Raw genomic sequence first — 21,125 nt, forward strand, 5'->3', positions numbered from 1 at the left:
TGCAAAGAAATGGAGCAGCTATATCGTTCTCAAGAAACACGCAAGTTCTACAAGAAACTCAACGCATCCCGCCAAGGCTTTGTGCCGCGAGCCGAAATGTGTCGGGATAAGGAAGGGGGTATCTTAACGGAAGAACGTGAGGTGATTGAAAGGTGGAAGCAACACTACGATGAACATCTGAACGGCACAGAGGCGGAGGAATGGCTTCGTCGGTTCAGCTGATGAGGGGGGCATGCCAGCTCCCACGATAGGTGATGTTAAGGATGCTATCCAACAGCTTAAGAAGCTTAAGAACAACAAAGCAGCTGGGAAAGATGGTATCGGAGCGGAACTAATCAAAATGGGCCCGGATAAGTTGACCACTTGTCTGCACCGACTGATAGTTAGAATCTGGGATAAAGAACAGCTACCAGAGGAGTGGAAAGAGGGAGTAATATGCCCAATATATAAAAAAGACAACAAACTAGAATGTGACAACTATCGAGCGATCACTATTCTTAACGCGGCCTACAAAGTGCTTTCCCAGATCATCTTTCGCCGTTTATCGCCGCTAGCAAGCAGATTTGTGGGAAGTTATAAAGCCGGTTTTGTGGACGAGCGATCGACAACGGACCAAATCTTTACGTTGCGGCAGATCCTCCAAAAGTGTCGTGAATATCAAGTCCCTACGCACCACTTATTCATCGATTTCAAGGCCGCCTATGATACTATTGACCGTGAAGAGCTATGGAAGATTATGGACGAGAACGGTTTTCCCCGGAAGCTGACCAGACTGATCAGGGCTACGATGGATGGTGTACAGTGCTGCGTGAGGATATCGGGTGCGTTATCGGACTCGTTTGAAACTCGCAGAGGACTTTGACAACGCGATGGTCTTTCCTGCCTCCTGTTCAACCTTGCGCTAGAAGGTGTTATGAAACGTGCGGGCTTTAACATGCGGGGCACGATCTTCAATAAGTCCAGCCAGTTCATCTGCTTCGCTGACGACGTGGACATTGTCGGAAGAACTTTTCAGGCCTTGGCGGAGCAGTACACCAGGCTAAAACGTGGAGCAGAGAAGGTTGGATTAAAGGTGAATACGTCGAAGACAAAGTATCTGTTAGCTGGAGGAACCGAGCGGGATAGGGCTCGCTTAGGCAGAAGCGTGACAATCGACGGAGATGAGTTCGAGGTGGTGTATGAATTTGTGTACTACGGATCATTGGTGACGTCGGATAACAACTGCAGCAGAGAAATTCGTCGGCGTTTTATTGCCGGAAGCCGTGCTTACTACGGACTCCACAAGACCCTGAGGTCGGGTAAACTTCACCTTCGTACTAAATGTACCATGTACAAGACGGTGATAAGACCGGTAGTTCTCTACGGGCACGATACGTGGACGATGCTCGAGGAGGACCTGCAAGCACTGGGTTTTTTCGAACGACGAGTGCTTAGGACCATCTTTGGCGGGGTATGTGAGAACGGTGGCGAAGGATAAACCACGAGCTGGAGCAACTCTATGGCGAGTCCTGTATCAAGAAAGTTGGACGGGTACGATGAGTGGGACACGTTTTAAGAATGCCGGACAACAATCCTGCAAAAATGGTATTTGCCTCGAATCCGGCCGGTATTAGACGAAGAGGCGCACAGCGAGCAAGGTGGTTAGACCAAGTGGAGCAGGATCTTGGAAGTGTGGGATGGTCAAGAAATTGGAGACAAGCAGCCACGGACCGAGTGAATTGGCGTAACATTGTGATGCAGGTGCAACCCTGAGGGATGTCGGATAAGTAAGTAAGTAAGTAAGTAAGTAAGTAAGTAAGTAAGTAAGTAAGTAAGTAAGTAAGTAAGTAAGTAAGTAAGTAAGTAAGTAAGTAAGTAAGTAAGTAAGTAAGTAAGTAAGTAAGTAAGTAAGTAAGTAAGTAAGTAAGTAAGTAAGTAAGTAAGTAAGTAAGTAAGTAAGTAAGTAAGTAAGTAAGTAAGTAAGTAAGTGAGTAAGTAAGTAAGTAAGTAAGTAAGTAAGTAAGTAAGTAAGTAAGTAAGTAAGTAAGTAAGTAAGTAAGTAAGTAAGCCCCATAACGTGGGTAGATCACCTTTTCGTGGTACGTTACGGGATGTAAGATCTACCAACGATTCCTAGTCCTGACTACTTCAAAATAGGGGAACAGGATTTTTCAGTAATCCAAGGAACACATCTTAGTCCTTGTTACTTTTTATGCCTTGTCGATAGTGGCAAGATTCGGCTTTGTCCACCGAGGATGATCTTGAAACAAGGAAAAAAAGAGTTAGTTAGTCTTCATCTATGTGATTCCTAATTTTCTATTCGTTGTTCCCTAGTTTGAAGTGGTTAAGACTAGGGTTCCGATGCATGGTCATTATCAGTGTCATTCCTTAATTTTGTTGATAAGGAATCTAATTTTGACTGACAAAGGGGCGCGCCTTTGGATGGTGTTTCAACACTCCGAAGGGTATAAATAGCGGGACCTTTCAATTAGAGTCGGATCCTTGCGATAAATGCAAGAGTGGCAACTGTAAAAAAAAAATCGAATACTTCATCATTTCTCAATAGTGATGGAGTAATACGACATGCACTTAACTAAGGACACGGGATATACTACAATAGATCAAATTACTGGTCGCAGTGGTGTTAGGTCCCGAACAGAGGAAAAAAAAAGTAAGTAAGTTAGAAGAAGAGGTTGTAAAGTATGAACGCTTGTATGAAAAAGATTTTCGTTTCGACTTGCAAACTGAGGCCCCTGGACCAAGAGTCCAAAGGTGATCCAATAATTGAACATTGATATTTTTTCTGTAGACACTAATGGCGGGAAATTGCACTGAATTGTGCCGGTTACTTTTCTGTGGATTTCTGGATAGGTTTTTGCTGGATAAACAATTAGCGAACAAACACGGGACACTGACAACACGTCACGGAGTGGTCGTAGAACTCACCGGTTGCAGATCTCGTAAGAAAACTCCGATTTAGCGGGACAAAAACTGCGATGTTCGCGGCTCGCACTGTTACTCGTTGTTCTTGTTCAAAGAAGACTACATCTTGCGGGAAGGTAGAGGTGGTAAATCTAAAATCTAAAATTGCCATCATCACGAAAAAGTGATAGGTTTTGAACGCTTATAACTTTGTCATCCATAGATGAAATTAAAATCCGCATGCACATCGTTCTGCTTGAATCTAAAAAGTTGTAAAACAGCGCTGCTGTCGTTCCTCCGCTTATTTACGCATAGGATGGCGTGTGAGCAGGAACCAGCTGCAGCAGTAGAAACCCAAGTAACATTGCAAGCTTTATAGAGGTTTTATAGCATTCTACAAGTCCAAATCATGGTCTACAAAACCCGCATAAAACCAAAATTGTTACTTGGGAAGTCAGCGGTAAAAGGTGGAATTTAACTCTTAATTCAACGGTGTGATGAGTGGATCACCGTGACAACCAGCGTTGGGGTACAAGAAAGCTCACCTCTTCAACGATCTCTTTTTGCATTTGGTCAAGCTTCCAACGGTTTAATTCAAAATTGCCACGTTTAACCGTTGAATAACCACGTGTTGCTTCTCTCAGAGACTCTCAACATATGTTGCAAGACAGCGCTGCTCTATAGGATTTCTGGCCGACAAACATCTAAAAACCGACTCTCGCCGATCTTTTTGTCAAAGTTTCCTATCGATAGTAAACACTTTAACTAAGAGAAATCAAAAATGTCAACCCTCTAACAGTTGCAGTCCGTTAGATACTGATTTCGAAAGTAAAAAAAATAGTACGTATTTCTCCACAAAAAAACATGCTCTTACTCACATCAATTTTGGACAATTAATATCAAAGTAGCTACAAGGTTGTTTAATATCGTTAGAAAGGTAATTCAATAAGCTTTGTAAATACGTAATAGTTTTTGAAATCTTTTGAAAAACATGTTGTTAAAAAATAAGAAAAAAGAACGTGCAGACGATGAAAACACTGACAATAAAAACCTAGTAGGTCGAACAATAAAACTATGTTCATTTTAACTATGTCACAAAACAGTAAAAATAACGTCAACCAATGTAACCTTCAACGCAACGTCGAGGGAATCTTTCGTGTTGGAAATTTTCTCGACTTCCCTGGGCATAGAGTATCATTTTGCTTGCCACACAATATACCAATTCATGCATTGGTATTGGCATCGAAAGCTCTCAAATAATAACTGTGGAAGTGCATTTAGAATACTAAGTTGAGAGCACGCAATAACCTAATATGCACTAAGCAATAAGCTTGAAATGCGAATAAGAAGAAGAATATTGTATGTTCAGCCACAGATCGATAAAAGAAGCTTTTTATCTAGCATCTAAGACGACAAACACAACAAGAAACGGTTGTGTGATCAAGTTATTAACGAAAGAGAAAACCGACGAAGAGAATCGATCAATGTTATAATTAGGACCTAATGCAATGTTCAGCTTGAATATTATCTGAAATTTGTTCAATGTACCTGTAACAGGTTGTATTGGCAATCAAAGGCAACAGCAAACGCACCGAAATGTGTTAGTCCAAGTGAGTTATTAACAAAAGAGAGAATCGATCATCGCGGTTACGCCCTTATACATGCTCACTGTCGAATTTGTAATCTGTTATAGATATGGAAGTAACTTTTTTCCCACCACAGAAACGCCCCGTGTTCTTATGCCAAATGATGCATATGCGTTTACAAAACGCAAACGAAATCTTTAAAGAAACAGCAATCTTTAGTATCTTTTTTTTTGCTCAATCGGTAGATAAAAGATGTACCGAGAACTTATTTTAGGGATTTATGGCTAATCGAGATATTCGCGATCAATTACGAAATGTCGCTTAAAATATGTGCACAATTGTGTACCCCGTTTTTTGTGTGTATTCCTTTTTTAGCGTTCTGGTGAATCGCTGTGAAAACCTTATTTCTGAGTTGGTTGGAAATGCTAACATGAAGCTTTAGTGTGATGATTTATTAGCTAGAGAATGATCTTTAGAAGAGGGTAGGTGGATAGTTCCGTTAGAGTACGGCAGTATGAAAATTGAATAGAAGTTGAAAATAAGCGAAGGGCCATTAATGCGACAGTTTTTCAAGATAGACGCACATTTTTGCCTAACCCGTACGATGTACGCGGGGACTTGAAGTATGTCTCCAAGTCCACAGACAAAAATGTGCGTCCCTCTTGTTGCTCATAAACTGACTGCGGCTGTGGAATAGTTCTAGCGACGTTTTCATCACTACCTAAAGCCCCACGTTGCGAGAGCATTTCGACAGTGAGCATGCATAAGGGCGAATACGCGATGATCGATTCTCTTCATCGATTTTCTCTTTGCATTGCTACAGCTAAGCGAAACAATTTTCTAGAATTTGTTCAATGCAGAGTAGTAACAGGTTGTATTGGCTAAAGAGAAAATCGACGAAGAGAATCGATCATCGCGTATAGGCCCTTATGCATGCTCACTGTCGATTTCCAGTCGATGGTGTGTTATAATGCAGTTCTTCTTTACCCAACTATTGTGTTTCTTATTTCTAATCAATCTTACTACCACTTCAAAATTTCAAGAGCACAAATATCAGCTCTCACAATACTTATAACAAAGAAACTGGAACTTCACGTTTGCTGCAGTGCAGTACACAAGAAGGTTCCAATTTCATGAGTGATGTTACAACCGTCCAACATTTGAGCCGTAGAAATCTTGAAGTCATTGTTGAATGCTGCAATGAATCACCTGAAGAAAGCCTTACTCATATCTGACTACTAAGAAGGAAATCCAAAATATGTATATAGGACCGAAATCATAGGTTACTTCTACTGTATTTTAAATCAATATCTAGATAACAGTAACAGTTTTCATGGTTGTGCCAATCACGCACAATAGCACATTAGGAAAAACTTTATCCTCCCATTACATTCGCCATGGAACGTCTCATTCCCACTATGTATGTTGCTGTAAGAAAATAATATGGTGCAGCAAGTACGAGAACACACTTTTGCTTTTTGCTAAACAGAATCAAGTACTGGAACAGATTTAGTGTTATGTCTCAACATTTAACCGGGTGTTTTTATGATGGGAAAAATTGATTTCCCTATGGCAGATTGAAGATTTCAGTTCCAAGCACTGAAATTATCAGACGGTACCTATATTTGTGTTTTTAAATTAAGCTATGTAAGTCCATCCTACTTGGAGATTTATGCAGAAAAGATTGTGTTTTACTGTTGGTAGCTGCGTGCACGCTGAGTAGATAGAAAGAAGATTGATGACGATTCTGAAGATTTCCTGCATAAAGATAATGCGCGATGCAAGCAGATGCGACAAATGAAAGAAGATTTTTAGAAGATTGATTCGCTAGTGTGAGATTTGTTGAGCATCTAAACCTGAGATTTAGATGTGTCGCCCCCCTCGGTAGAACCAAACGAACCGTCAAATGCTGAACCAAACGAGCAAGTAAATAAACATTACAATTCACCAGAAAGGAGTATTGTTCTCAATTATGAAGTGTTTAATTATTTTCACAATATTTCATTATAAAGAACAATTTCGAATCGAAACGTTTTATTTTGTTTTATAGTTATACAAATGATTGCGCTGCAATCAAAACAGTAAAATATGACAAAATTTATATGTTTGGTCCAACTTTGCCTCAGTGTACGGCTATGCTTCGCCAGTATAATCCTTCAGAATAGTAAACTTCGAGTATGAACAGTAAACTTCGAGCCCTTCTTGATGTACATGGCGAAAACCAAGCTTTACAAACGGTGTAGTTCATGGCAACGCTCCGTAGAATATATCCACCGATATGATAAATTTGATTTCTTTCAGAGTTGTCAAAAAATGCATTGTCGAAAACATCCTCCGGGTATTCCACAGTGATCAGTTGGTCATCACACACAACTTGCTTTTGAAGATCGCTACTTCTTCTTCATTCCTTTATTTAACGTCGGTCTCTGTTCCGCAATCTAGTGCCTATCACCGACAGACATCGATTGCCATCCATTGACGGCAATCGAATGTGCATGAAGGCAGCTTCCACACCTGCGTAGGAATATCGCACCCATACAACACAACACATCATGGACCGGGACCAACGACTTTTCTTCCCTTCCGAAGGAAGACGTGACCAGAGATTTTATACCTCAGGAAAATCCCACTACTGACCTCGACTGGGATTGAACCCAGACTTATTGGGGAGAAAGCAGTCACGCTTACCACTACACCACCGACGCTGGCAAGATCGTTACTTACTGAAGCCGTCTCCTGGCTTATGTATGCTGTAAAGTCCGTCAGTCATAGTCTATCATCGCATGCATACGATGCGTTTGGAATTTCTGACATGAATTGGGAAACTGATTGCAGTTTTAATTTTTTCTTGAACTGCAGAGCTGTTGGTCTTTTTTGCTTAAACCTTAGCAAAGAAAATATATTTTCGACACAATCTTGTGTGAACCTGGCTGTGAAGACAAACTGGTAGTGTCTAATAGCGCACTTAATTTTTATTCAGTTCCGGCCGAACGTTCAAATTTACTCAACAGCATTGCGGCACTGTATGAAAGTCATTTGAAGCCACTCTAAGAAACATGGTTGCCAGTGACATTGTTTCTCAAAAACCGTGCTGCTATTTTGACAGAAATTTTCTTTGCGTGTCTCTATCAATGTATCTGCGTCCAAGATTTGTGCTTTAGAAATCTTAAAATTATAAGGAATATCAGCCATTACGACGGCTATTGTTGGAGAAAAAAAAGCATTTGTACTATTTTTTTTATTTGTAACCGAACTTCAGTTTTTTTTTATTTGGGGTTGATGAATGTACAAAAATATGGTTGAAACTCAAACAATATAGTTCTTTGAACATGAAACTTTGAATGAGTATATAATCAGAAAACATCATAAGCAATAAGAATGGCACATTGAATTTGTGATGGCTATATCGGAAATACATTTCATAAGTGATGGTTTGAGTGTTTTTTCAAACAGGCGAAAAACACGAAAATTGTTTTTTTAATATGTTTGTAAAATATGTAACACATACTATATACAAACTATATACAATATCAATGGAAATACCCTGAGCTACAATATGGAACCAATGTTTCTAATTTGGAAAAAGCGCAACGAGTAAATTTAATCTTAACATTATACTATCAAAGTTGCCCGCATTATCAAAGATACCCATGTTTACGGTACGACTACTTCTGTGTTTTCTATATGCGGGTGGCCCTAATGGCAGTTTAATATTTCAAATAAAATCTTTATATAGAAATTTAAAATTTTCTAACTGCTAATAATTCAAACAACATCTCCTCACTAACAAATGAACGGACAAGTGGATATTAAATATTTACACTACAACGTGATGGCGTCTTACAATCAACTGCAAAGCCATTGACTTTTCAATATCTTTGCATAAACTAAAACAATATTTTAACTCCATACGGAATCATAACTCGTAAGAAGTGAAAATAGAATAGCAGACAATTTTTTTTATACATTCTTAAGAAAAACAAATTTGTATATGTCTACTAGTCTACATCGGTTGATGAAAATAAATAAACGAAAATTTTTGTTTTAAAGTAAAGTAACCCCCTCCCCCGCGCTCTCTAACTACGCTTATGAGATTGAGCAAATGTTTTTGAATAATTAAGCCTGTACATACCAAATCGATAAGATAAGAAATTCCGAAGTTATTTCAGTTGGAAACTATTGATATGAGTTAAGGTGGACGGGGTATATTATTACCCCCCCCCCCCTCTCTCCAACTACACATATGTATGAGATAGAGCTATTGTTTTTGAATAATTCATCTGTACATACCAAATCAGTAAGATAAGAAACTCCGAAGTTATTTCAGTTTGGAGTCTGACTTTCATTGGTACACCGGCAGTGTTGGCAGAAAAAGGGATTTTTGGTGTTTAATTCAAACCATAAATATTTGAATTGTTATCACTTTTGTTACATACATTCTAGCACCGTACTTCGTTTGGCAAAGTTGTTCGGTACTTCCTCGACTATATTTGTGCATACTTAGTTGCACTTTTCATGCTAAATTGTGGTCTAATTTCCATACAAATTTCAAACGCAATGCGGAAAGCCGAGTTACAACCAATCGTCCCCAAATTTTGCACAGTTGTTTGGGACTCCAAATGGAAGCAAAAAAGGGTTGTTCTCGATTGATGAGGTAAAGTTTGCGTTTTTCCATATAACGATGACCCACTCTATTGGTAGATATTGGTAAAGTATTTCCTTCAACTTTGTAATCGTCAACTTCACGCATGGACTAACAAAAATCTGATTAGGAAGTGTAAAAACTTGCTACTCTTGTTTGAAGAAAATAGTTCTAGAGTTCGGTGGCAGATCTTACCATCACTAAAAAGTTATCTTCCCACGTAACAAGGCTTCTTAAAATGTATAACAAATAGAAGATAATCGGTTATTAACGCGCAAATATGCCAATATATACAGTGCATGAAGCTAATATAAACAGGCTGTGGAAATGCTCGCAGTTGAGAAACGGAGTAAAGCTCAAATTGGGACGTAACCGTCAAGAAGAAGAACCATTCCCATAGTCTAAAAAAAAGAGCCATTATCTTAGCCCGAGAATGCTGTCCCCGTGGCCTGTCAGATTTTACTTTGAATTATCAATGAGTGTTACATCTCGGATTTCTGTTGTCCAAAAATGTATTTTGCTCAAAATGCCCAATTAACATCATCATGTTTACTTGCTCCCACAGATTAGGAACGAACTATTTTATTCGAGAAACACAAACATGTTCCGGACATGTGACTTTCTTCCATAATCTAATTCCGTACACCGTGTGTCGCATCTAAGCGATGCAATGCGGCCTTGTTCAATCTTTCACATGCGAGCAAAACAATGACCGACAAGATCGTATCAATACATTCGACTCGTGCCGCCCGATGTAAACCTTTGCTAGCCGACCGCAATCGGACCGTATAGTAACGTATATTATTACCAATGTAAGACAAAACGGGCATTAATACCGGTAACACACGGTGTCGTGCGAGATTTCTGGGAAGGGACAATCCCGTGACTGAAGCTCCCGTCATTCGGAGGTGGTGAGTTTTCTCGAAAATCAACACTTGATGGAGTAGAAAGTGACACCGCTTCTACCATTTGCCACAATTCAGCACTGTGATCATATCTGTATAATTACACACAAATGTGAGTATTTGATCTTGTCATTTAACAGTGATTCGAGGGATTGTGATTGCCGTCCGACGTCGATTACACTCTCATTCATTTACCATGCTTGCCTATCAAAGATCCACACACTTGCACGCCGGAAAAGTGTTGGGCGGGCACCGCCCACCTTACAATGATAGCGATAATGATGATGTTGTTGATGTTAGTGATTAATAGGCAGTGTGATGTGATTTCACGTTGCAGTAGGCAGGAAGATATATTTCATGCTTTATTATGAACTACACGCAACGATCGTAGCGATTTTAGTTTTCGTCGGAAAATGAGCGTGAGCTCCGTTACTAACGAGATAAGAACAAAACTAAAACGTGCCGTTTGAGCAGCAGAACATTGGTTCCTTCATAACGCCCAACTAACAATTTTAGCTGCAGATTAGCTTAAACAAAGACAAAATTGCTTATACGTTTAATTTTTGCCTGTACAAGCTAGTCTGCGGGGCCTGCGGGGCCTGCAGCGTCTATTGGTTCTATGTGTAATTACAATTGATCTAGCAATAACGGAGTAGCAAACCGCCCGTGGTCAACCATGCTCATGCTCATGTTCATTAATTGTGCATTTTGTGCCTGAACTCCAATGTTTTGACAACCGCCAGCGGAATGTACACGCTTAGTTTATATCTGGGGGTTCGACACATCGACTAATCTATATTTTAGATGATCAGAAAATCTCACGTTTTCGTCTCAATCTACGAAACATATTGTTTCAGCTCTTGCATCTAAATCCATCTACTCACATCGCTCTCCAATTATTTGCAGAAAATCTTCAAAATTTTCTTCAATCTTCTTTCTATCTTCTAAGCTTGGGCGCATCTCATAACAGCAATGTGAGTCTTCCTCGGTTTATATTACAGTGTAGCTCGGCATTTTATTTTGCTGGGTTTCAGAAGAAAAATGCCGAGATTTAGCTAATAAACGAAAGCATTGCTGAGATTTCAGTGAAAATAAATGCCTAGCTAATCAGCGGTGCCGATTTCGGCAATACAATCTAAGGATGTACGGCGTTTGAATTTGGTAAGTTTTTAACCGACTAAATGGAAAAATTGCATATTATGAGATGTGATAATATTGCATGAAAGCGACGAATTATCTATCGGAGCCAATTTGCCAAAGACCACAATCTTCCATCTAATAGGAGATAAAATTATGGTGCTACTTGAGAAAGAAATAAATTTTAGCAAGATGCTGGCTTCAAAATTCTTTCACGGTGAGGCATGGGAGAGTATTTTTAAAAAGCATTTATTAAATTATTTACGCATTTCAATTAAATTTGGTTTTCTCTACTAAAATCTTCAAAGGCTACACAACCCAAGTAACAATTTTGGTTATATGAGGGTTCTGTAGACCATGAATTGACTTGTATAACGCTTTAAAACCTTGATAAAACTTGCAATTTGACTTGGGAATGGACTCCTAAAATAATATTTTTTTTATATAATTCTTTCCCAGTCGGCGCCGCCGGGATGTTCTGAGGCATAACATCTCTGATCACGCCTTCCTTCGGATGGGAAGTAAAGCCGTTGGTCCCCGGTTCATGAGTTGATGGGTCGATAGGTAGGGTCCAGGTGTGGGAGCTGCCTTCCTGGCACGTCGATAGCATTGGTGCTCAGCACGGAAAACAAGATCGACGGACAAAACAAACCAAAGGAAAAAAAAAAAAATAATTCTTTCTCAATTTTCGCAAGATTTATAGATTTTAACGTTTTAACCCCGTTCCACTACCTAATTAAAAAAAGGCTTCAATAATGTATTGCAAGGTTTTAAAAACTTGTCTCCTATACCGCACCGTGAAGGAATTTTGAAACCATAATCATGTTTCTAGTTCTTATGTTCGCCGCGGGGTTCAACTTTAGATCGTGAATGGAGATGTTAATTTCAAGTAAACAATAGGTAGCCAAATGGTACTCTTGTGCCGCTCAACGAACTGTCCTCCATTTAATGGGTCTTGTCCATCTGAACATCTTTGCTGGTACCTTTACATTTGGTGGGAATTTCGATAATGGAACGAGTCATTAAAGTCGACCTTCAATAGCGTCTAACGGTATGTCCTTTGTCACATCCGCAGACGAACTGACACATAACATAGTTAAGCAAGATAATCATACAGTTTTGTTTTAAAGATAGCTTACTTTATAATTCACTTCCACTCACTTCTAACCACATTTGTTTGTTTAACACTTCAAACACGATGCTTCCGGTAAAATATGTAACGGTAAATGGGCAATGTTTGAAAAATGACTGCTCAGAAATTTATCTATGGATTTTAAGTTTATTGAAACCAAATAAATTTTTAAAATCTGTAGTTTCAAATAGCGTCAATATATTTGAAATTTGTCAATAAATGGCTGAGCTATGATTTTTCGAACATAGCAAGTTTGCCGTTACACATTTTACTAGAAGCATCGTGTTCGGAGTGTTAATTGATATATTGAAAAATATGTAATATTAGATGCCCTACATTGAAAAAGTTGTTAATCTTCATTATGTTGATATTCTACAAAAAAAAGTTGTAATAAATGATCAAAATTATAGTTTTTTTACCGGTGGTTTTGCTACTGTTCGTATTTTATTTTATAATCAAATCTAAAAAGCTTTAGTTTAGTGGAAAATTGTGATCAAACTCGTAGCTGCTCAATAGGAAGAAACGCTCAATCAGAATAAATAAATATAATATTAAAATATTAAAAATATATTCCACTAATTGAAAAAACTAAAAAATATGCATATTTTTTAAAAATCTGTTTATACAGATATCAGTATCAAAATATTGGGAAAAATCTATATGATTACATATAAATCTGTATATGTGGCATCACTGCCTGCCTGTCACAGCCTGTGTTGATGAGCCCAACACTGACACCGCTGAGTAGAGGCTTTATAATAGTGCACCTGCAACACTTTTCTAGACTAGTCTATTCAGCTTTGTAGAAAAAAATCGGACTAACGATTTTAAATTGGCTCACTACTTGACTAGCCTATTGGTCCCAAGCAAACGATTAACGTACCCCATTCTAGTCGAAATTCTAGTACTACACAATGTTTGTTTTGATTAGCTATGAAAGTTTGACAGATAAAATGAGGGGTTATAGGTTTTTCCTATGTTTCGAGGGGTGAATCGATTAGCTTGGGACCGAAGAGAGTACCAGAGCTGAGCCAAAAAGTTGAGCACGTTATTTCGGGACCTTCTAGTCTTAGAGTTACCTCTCTATGGTAAAACTGCACACATCTAAAAATGAACCTAGTTGGCTGTAAAAATGCTTCCAAGGAAGCACTAATATAGCTTATTAGCTGAGTACGGGTTGCTTTGTAGTTTAAAAGGTACTTTCGTTGTTGATGTTATTCATGTTTATTTATTTAACTATCCTTTAACTTTGGAAGTTACTGAATCGTTTTTAAGCAAGAGTAGTTGGTTGTGTAGAAGCCATCTTCTTCTTCTTCTTCTTCTTTCCTTTATTTAACGTCGGTCTCTGTTCCGCAATCTAGTGCCAATCACCGACGGACATCGATTGCCATCCATTGACGGCAATCGAATGTGCAGGAAGGCAGCTTCCACACCTGCGTAGGATATCGCACCCATTCAACACACATGGGCCGGGACCAACGGCTTTACTTCCCTTCCGAAGGAAGACGTGACCAGAGATTTTTATGCCTCAGAAAAATCCCACCGACCTCGGCTGGGATTGAACCCAGACCCATCGGGGTGTTAGAAAGCAGTCACGCTTACCACTACACCACCGGCGCCGGCTAAAAAGCCATCAAAATGACACTTTATCGGCTTTATTTTATAGCCTCAAGTTTTAAGTTAATTAGCATGTGTCTCCAAGTGACATTTGCGTTTATGTTGGCTGTTGTTATTCAATGCAACTGAGAAATTGTTGTGAATATGTAATACAAAATATATAATTAAAAAATTAAAACCACCGGTAATAACAAAATGTGGATTTTTTTCGGAAGGTAAGTAAAGCCGTGGGTCCCCATTTTCCAATACGAATTATTTTTATTTGGTTCTCTAATAACAGCATAAAGTCTGTTCCAGTTAGTATTTGGCCGCTTTTTTTAAATTATTGTAGCGTCGCCGTAGCAAGAAACTGTTATTCTGGAAGGATTGTTTATTCAGTGGTGAAAATTTTATCAGGATCCATACACACATTTAAAGCTTATCAAAGATGGAACGCGAGAGACGTGAAAAAATTATGCACACTCTCGTTGAAAACCCAACGTGTTCGTGTTCAAAGGTTCTCAAAATTCCCAAATCGACTGTAAATACCAAACGATAAGAAAAAAAGTACCCAAAAGTAAGTTCTTTTCACTCATCTCGGCACTATAGTTCTTCTTCTTCTTCTTCTTCTTCTTCGCATTTCAAGCTTATTGCATATCGCATATTAGCTTAATGCGTGCTCTCAACTTAGTGTTCTAGATGCACTTTCACAGTTATTAATTGAGAGCTTTCGATGCCTGTACCATTTTTGCATTGGAAATCGAGAAATTTTCCAACCCGAAAAATTCCTAGACCGAACCGGGAATCGAACCCAGTCACCTCCAGGCTGGTAATGCTTTGTAGCTGCGCCTTTACCGGCTGAGCTAAGGGAGGCCCCGGCACTATGGTACAGGAACCCAAAAGTAGGTAAAGCGGGTCAAAGTAGTTTTCATTCACTTGTGTGTAATTCGTATGGAATTATCCGCTAGCTTTCCACCCAAAAGTAAGTTAGATGTACCCAAGAGTAGGTACATATCCCAAGTAACAATTTGGGTTTTATGAAGGTTCTGTAGACCATGATTTGGACTTGTAGAATACTTTAAAACCTTGATAAAACTTGCAATGTTACTTGGGATGATTATACTCAACGTTGGGTTCCCACACTTTACTACCCCTGTAGGGTGGCTTTGTTCCTCCGTTTTTTACAACATTAGAAGGAGAAAAAGACACAAACTACACAATTAGCTTTTTCTACCGAACTTGGCTGTGCAAATCTCGGCAAAAAAAGTTTTACAGAGATCTCAGCAAATATTTCATGAGCTGAGTTTCAGCTAACCATTATCCGAGACTCAGCAATCAAATGTCACTTTTGCTGAGACCTCAGTGAAACTTATTTTTGCCGAGATTTGCACAGCCGAACTCGTTCGAAAAAACTAAGTGTGACACTCAAAAAATTCCACACGTTTGATCAAAGTGTTTAAAAACTGGATTTTTTAAATGCACAATCACATTTACTATAAGTGTATTTCATCTTGGTTCAATGTGTTATACACGTTAATTTATAGTGTTTTAAACTTTGAAATGTTGATAATCTTTCACTATTGAATCACACTACTATTTAAAGCAAATGGATTTGAAGTGTTTTGAATTTCAATGCCATGTGAATTGCTTGCTCAGAAAGGTATACATCTAAAACAAGACTTGTGACTTTATTCTATCAACCCACCTCATGAGAACAACCGTGGCACAGTGAGATCGAACGAAGACTCCGGCAGCAGTACACCTCAACAGTCCATGATCGAATCCCAAATCAGACCCATTAAAAAGATATGTGAAAGCTCTGGCCTCTGGCAGTTTTGTTTATATATTTGTCGATTCATTTTTAGAGTCGGTAAAGTAGAAGTCGATGAATAAGAATATTGTAGAATATTGAACTATGATGTGCAAAGCTATTGATATCACCAAATGAGGCGCATAGAATCCAAGTGTGTCACAATTCAAATCCATAGTGTTCAGGCATGATTCATACACTCAAAAAAATTATCACATATCTAATGGATGAAAACCATGTGAATTTCACATGGCTTTCATGTGATCACATAGCTAAAAATCCCACCACAAAATCATATGAATATTATGAGGCCGATGAAATTCATATGAAAATCCATATAGAATTAACGTGGTCGCATAAATGTCATGTGAAATTCAGATGAATTCCATTAATTTTATTTTTGGATGAAAATCATTTGCATTTCTAATGAAAGCTACATAAAAACTATTTTCGGTGTAGCATAAGATTCACACATTAAATGGATGTGTTTCAAAATAAGCGCAATATTAAGTGTGGAACATATGATGATGACGTGTGGAATTTTTTGAGTGTAGTCTAATACCCCGTTCACATTACATCGTATATCACGTGATATACGCTGTCTTGCAATGAGCAATCATAAATCTAGTTTTCACTGGAAATCTTTTGTACGAGTGCTCATTGCAAGATAGCCTATATTCCGTGATACAGGCTGTAATGTGAACGGGGTTTACGTTTGTTTGACTTCTCGACGCAAGATCTCACTAATACAACCTAGCTATTGTAGCAGTGTAACAGAAAAACACTAACGTTGGATCGCGCAAAACAAAACAAACGTAGAAGTGGACGAGAGGGACGACTCTATCTACTATGCAGAAAAGATTGTGTTTTGCTGATTTGGCGAAAAGGTTCAGTTCGGCGAGTCTACATATATGCAAGAATGTATTCTGTAGTACCATGCCAGAAAACATCCCAACAGGACGCTGAAACAACACGCTAACTTGAAAATACCCTTTAAATGAGTACCTTGTACTCATTTTTAAGTTTATTTTAAGCTGTCAAAAATGAATTTTTTTACCAAATTAAATATTTATACTTTTTATTCATTTTTGAAAATATCTGCTTGAAATAAAAATGGGTAAAAAATTCATTAATATTTCAATGCTAAAATCAGACGGCATTCTCACATATCAGGAGGAAATGGTCGGGAGTTATCGCGAGTTTTCCAACTATAGAAAGAGCGGCACAGCTAGTTGTTACAAGGTAGGGATCGAGATAGGGATTATATAGAAGTTCGATTTTCATTCAAATTGTTCTAATAATGTGTTTCGTCTCAGGTTTGCTGACATCTTAGAAGAAGTTCACTTTCACAAGGAACCGGACCCATTCGATAGCAGCATCCATCACGTAGACTGTCCTTAAGGACATTCATTTGTTGCTGATCATGGTGAGAAAACTGCATTAGCTGCAACCGACACATCGAAATCGTGATCGGATGGTGGAGTCCGTTGAGGGAATGTCCAGCACAAAAATTCAATGAATTTTTCAGGGAGAACCTTCCGCCAGGTGAATTTTTTCAACCATGATCTTGAGGACGTGGATGGAACTCTGGAGAGGTCTTCCATCTTCCAGTCGTAAATTCAACAAGAAAATTGAATTGCAATCATTGATGATCAATATACAATATAATAATTATTGGTGTTTTTTCACAATGTAATTCTTGGTTAAATCTCTGATGACAGGGTGCCCCATGCAGCAAAATTTTCAATAAAATGAATGCTTTCTACTCATGTATAGAATAAACATGAAGGGTTAAAAGTATCCATTTTTTAAAGTATTCCTTGAATACTCATTCATGAGCAAAGCCGGTTTTACTCATTAAATGAGCTAAGCCACTTTTCTATAAAATTTATGAATGTTTACTCATTAATGGATATATTCAAGTTAGCGTGAAAACCAGGGGGCATGCAATACAAAGAACCGGTGCGTTAAAGTTAAAATACAATCAAAAGTACTTAAAGTAATTAATGCGTTTTGAAGTAGTACTGACGGTTATCAAAATTATCTATACGTAATTAATGTAATTAAAAGTATTGAAAATGTAATTAATGTACTTTAATTACGAAGTTTCGACTGTAATTAATGTTAAAAAGTAGTTAATGTTCTACATTGTGTAATTAATGTAATTAAAGCAATAAACTTGGTTGCCAAAAACCGTGCAAGGAAGTTGTACGAGCATGTTCTGACATAAGAGGAAGAGGTGACAATTGGCTTCGTACTCTTTAATTTCTATCTATATCTCTATCTTTATCTACGTATATCTCTATCTTACGCACATCAAATCAGCCAATCACGAGCTGGTTCACGTTTGACAGAAAAGTGGTTCATGTGTGTCACCTATTCTCTTAGGTTCTGACCAATTAAATATAACGGGTGTATTTTTAAGGACGACGAAAATTACGTCAAAATTGCCTTTAGACACATTCTGGGTCAAAAATTTTACCTTGCTGAACGTAGCGGGGGATACTCCGGGTAAGTTCAAATTTGTCTGTGTAGATAAATTCACTCGCAAGTTGATGATTTGGCAAGGCATCTGCAGTTGTGGAAAGAAAACAAAGGTTTTCAACACTGGAGCGACTATAAATGGACAACTTTACCAGGGGGAATGTTTTCAGACGAGAAATTTACCATTCATTCAGTCACACGAAGGTCCCTTAAAGTTCTGGCCTGACTTAGCCAGCTGCCATTACAGCAGGGATGTCATTGAATGGTATAAGCAGAATAATATAGATTTTATTGAAAAAGTATCATCGAAAATTTTTGGGCAATTATCAAGCGTAAATTGAAGAAATGTGGCAAAACAATCAAAACACCATCTGATTTGGAGAAGTGGTTGAAAAAGATGACAGATAAGTTTGACAGTACTACCACGTACTACCATAGAGGTAACTATAAGACCAGACGGTCCCGAAGAAACGAGCTCAACTTTTTGGCTCAGCTCTGGTACTATCTTCGGTCTCAAGCTAATCGATTCACCTCTCGAAACATAGGAGAATCCACTAACCCCTCATTTTATCTGTCAAACTCTCATAGCGAATCAAAACAAACTTAGTGTAGTACTGGATTTTATACTAGACTGGGGTACGTTAGTCGATTTGCTTGGGACACTTATACATTTCATTTGACACATGATCTTCATTAACTTTTTGCAAGGCGTCTGTTTATTAGTTGACTAATACATTTTATGAATAATAAGCCATAGAAATTTGCCAAAAGGTATAAGGAGATTTCTATCCGTGTAGTAGTGAGCCAATTTAAAATCGTTGGTTTCGTATTGATTATTGGTACTACTGTGCAAGACATGATGGGAGGTATTCGCGAAAAGTCCGAAAATTCACCTGAAAAGCATAGCTTTTTTGTTGGAGAAATGACCAATTTTGTGCGACCAAATTCTTAATGGAACAGACTTTAGGAAATAAATAATGGAAGATTTTGTGATTATGAATTAAATATGCCTAACATAGGGAATGGTGATGCAAGATGAGTCACGTGGCAAGATGGGTCAGCTAGTATATCTAATGATTAATTAATGCCAATCAACTTAATGTCTATAGTATAATACTATTACTATTAGTATTTATACCTAACGTCAAATCTAAGTGTTCTCCCTTAGCTCAGTCGGTAAAGGCGCAGCTATAAAGATGACCATGCTGGAGGCGACTGGGTAAGATTCCCAGTCCAATCTAGGTATTTTTCGGGTTGTAAAAACCCTGGGCATGATTGAACATGCCGCACTATTATACTAATACAAAAATGGTACTGGCATAAATAGCAACTGTGGAAGTGCTCAAAGATCACTAAGTTAAGGACCAGCGTAAAGTCCCAGTAGGGACGTAATAAAACCAAATGAGAAGAAGACCTAACGTCAAACAAAGTCGCCGATTATTACAAATTAATAAAGTGAACAGCTGTAGTGACTTACTGCTTTTGCGATCTCGCCTTTTTTGTTCGTCAAATGCAACAAACGCCTCGATCATTCCAGAACGGAGAATCGTCATTTAAAAGATTCCTACACACTATGCGAGTTGTGAAATGGTTCAATTCTTATACACGTGGTGTGATTACTTCCTACTGGCCGAGTCTTATTTTGACATATAGTTTCAAAAAATTATATAATTCTCTCGCACATCCAATGGCAACGCCGAGCTGGGTGACTTTTGCAAAATCCATCTTGGGTCCCTCGACTGACTATACCGTAAGATCGTACACATTTCCATGTAGCTAGCACCACATCAGAGAATGTCACTTTAATTCAATTAAACCCATATTTCAACCAATAAAAATATGACCTGAAGCAAAAGGAACGAATCACATATCATCTTTTTGTATGCTGTGGAATACGGTAGTGGTAGGGTTCTTTATTTTTTTCCTTTGACGCAAAAGATTTCATCAACCAGCTGAAAATGTCTCAATATCCAGCCCGCGAAAAGGTTATTGCCTGTAGATCAGTGTCGTCAGTTTTTCGATTTTAAGTGAAACTTGCTTGTACATAATCTGGAAATCAGAAGAACCTGGGCCACCTGAGATGTATACAGCACTAGAATTCAGTACATGGCATCTTCCAGGTCACCTAGGTCCTAGAGAGTGATTGCCCCGTTGTAGAATGCCGCTGAATTGTTAAACATTTAACGAAATTAATTGAATCTTATTGTTGATAAATTCAGCGCTTATTTATCGAATAAATAACTTATTATAGCCCGCCTGGCCTCCACTCCTGAGCACTTTGCGCAAAACTCTCGGATATATTGTATTGTGTGTGGTTGGTCCCGGGTGGTAGGTGTATTGTACATGTTCGACGCGGAAAGTGGGGACCTATTCGATGCGAGAGTTTTGTGTGTAAAGTAGGTACACAAAAGGCAGTGCGATCATTGCGGTTTCCCGCGAGCCAAATATCACACGTTGTCTCCTCGACACCGCACACACCGAGTCCACCTACGTCTCAATCGAGCACGTTATCATCATCGACGATAATACGTATTCTAATACACAGGCAGAGGCCGCTGTTGTGATATTTGTTGTATTCTTCTCGGCCTTTTCATTGATGCTTCACAGTGATACAGTTTTCATTTCATGAAGGCACTTAGCATATTGGACGGTACTGGTCACTCCTTGGCCAATTTGAGCGCACTTCTTATGAACACACATATGAGCCACATAAGGGCTACATATACAGCCACGACGCGGCAACAGTTGAACCACTTTACTCTTTAATCTTCTCATCTTCCGAATTAAGTGAAACGTTCTCGTCTATGATAATCAATTAGTGTGACTCCAAGCCGTAGAACTTGATTCTGCCATTTCAAGCACATTGTAGATTCACGATTAACAATTGTTCAGCGCTGCCGATTGGCGGTTTGCAATTATTCATGTTCCTGCT

General features: G+C 38.5%; 1 protein-coding gene across 1 annotated transcript in view; it reads right to left on the reverse strand.

The window, feature by feature from the left end:
• The window catches only part of zyd (zydeco), a 62,651-nt gene that overhangs the window by 41,145 nt on the left and 381 nt on the right, over nucleotides 1-21,125 (reverse strand). The gene's annotated exons all lie outside the window — the stretch shown is intronic.

This window comes from Ochlerotatus camptorhynchus, unplaced genomic scaffold (assembly GCF_037179485.1).
Source record: "Ochlerotatus camptorhynchus isolate MF236.1 unplaced genomic scaffold, CSIRO-AGI_Acam_v1.1 ptg000041l, whole genome shotgun sequence".
Classification (NCBI taxonomy): domain Eukaryota; kingdom Metazoa; phylum Arthropoda; class Insecta; order Diptera; family Culicidae; genus Ochlerotatus; species Ochlerotatus camptorhynchus.